Source organism: Octodon degus, unplaced genomic scaffold, assembly GCF_000260255.1.
Source record: "Octodon degus isolate 3935 unplaced genomic scaffold, OctDeg1.0 scaffold00050, whole genome shotgun sequence".
Taxonomy (NCBI): domain Eukaryota; kingdom Metazoa; phylum Chordata; class Mammalia; order Rodentia; family Octodontidae; genus Octodon; species Octodon degus.
Genome location: NW_004524626.1, coordinates 285186 through 287037, shown reverse-complemented (window position 1 = coordinate 287037; position 1852 = coordinate 285186).

Here is a 1852-nt window from a genome sequence, read left to right as displayed (position 1 = left end):
AGGGAAGAGATAGCAATATTAACCTGTGAGAGAAATGACAACAAGGACACTGACAGTTTCAGGAAGTGGGTGGTTGTTTGAGTGTGACCTGGGGCGCCCTAACTGAATGTGGCACTACTATGGAGGTGGAGGGGGGAAAAGGAGACAGAGAGAGAGAGAGAGTGAGAGAATGAGAGAGCGAGAGTGAGAGAGTGTGTGAGAGTGAGCCTGTCATGTACACTCAATAACAGCAAGATTGCACAGTATAATTGCATTGTAGACCCAGCCTCTAGAATGAAAAAAAATCATTTTTAAAACATATCAAATTTTAGTTTCCTACAGGACACAACTCATATGTTGGTTTTGCTAAATAAAGTTTATGCATTATAGCAGTGTGGGGGAAAGGAGAACAGTCAAAATCCAGTGCCTTAAGCTTCATTTAATAAACATACAGTTATGTGTCTTTTGTAGGAACCAGGCTATGAGCTTGTGTCTGAGGGAAGATGATGAAAACCAAAGAAATGCAGAATTAAAATGGGGAGAGCCATGGGCTTTTGTCTCCCTTTTCCAAAGAGCCTAAAGTGACTGACACACCTTGGTTTATTCACTCAGACACAGGCAAAAGCAGCTAGAGTAAATCAGGATTCATGTGCCTCCTGCCATCCACAGTACATATCTAAGTAAACAACAGGATCTCAGTAGTATTAACTCTCCCTGCAGCGTGTTAGCACACACTAATGCTGCCTTTCTCCATGGTGCTCACAGAAGAGGCCAGTTAGGTCTTAACTGTATCTGGTCTCCCACAGTCTTATGAATACATTTTTTTTCTGGTCAATTTAGTGCAGTTTTCAACCATTTCCCCTATAGACAAGAAGGATGGGAGGGGATCCAGGATAAAGAGAAGTCACCAAAGATAAGAGACTCACCATCCTCCCTCTATGTTTTAAGACATTGTGAAGCCAATCTGGGACTCAGAGGAGTTTAGGGACTAATTCAAGGTCATACCACTGTTTGGTCATGCACTGTGCTTCACGGAACTTCAATGGGAGTGACACCAAGTTCTCATGTCTTCTGCCAGGAAGTGGACAAAGAAGGCCTTTTGCTTGTTTTTTTGAATATAGACTGTAATCACACAAAATGTTTGTAAGACATTGTCATATGGCATAAAGGTTGCCTGTTATCAGTGGGGAGGACATTCTTCAAGCTTTTTTTAAAAATTAAAATGTATGCTGGTTATTTCCTTCTTTAATATCATGTCACTTTCTAGAAAGCAAATCACCAAAGTCTACTCTTTGTAGTGATGGAGAAAATATAAGGAGAACATAAAAAGCCATTGTATGTAAGTATGCTATTAGAATTCTCCTTTTTTCTTTCTCACAGGTACTAAAATAAGAAATATTTAAATATAGAATAAATTTTGGCTTTTAGAATAAATTCTTTTTCCTTTTGCTTTCTGGCTATGCATTATCATGAAGAAACAGAAGTAAGCACCTCTTTTACAGCTGGAGAGAGAAAATGCAGGGAAAGTTTCAAGACAAGAAAGTGCAAACAGAGTGCCTCCCCCACCCCGCCCGCCAAGTAGGATTTTCTGCCGAGTTGCGGGAGCCCCCCAACCCACTCCTAGCCCAGGTCCAGTGAGTGTGCGGAGAGCTTCCTGCTACCCTGCGCCCGCGGGACCAGCCCCAGGCCAGGCGCAGCATGGGCCGGACCCTCTCCCAGCCCCTTGCCCCCCCCCACCACTCCAGAGTGCCTCCCTCACCCCGCCCGCCGAGTAGGATTTTCTGCCGAGTTGCGGGAGCCCCCAGACCCAGTCCTAGCCCAGGTCCGGTGAGTGTGCGGAGAGCTTCCTCTTCCTCCAACTTCACCTTGCCCC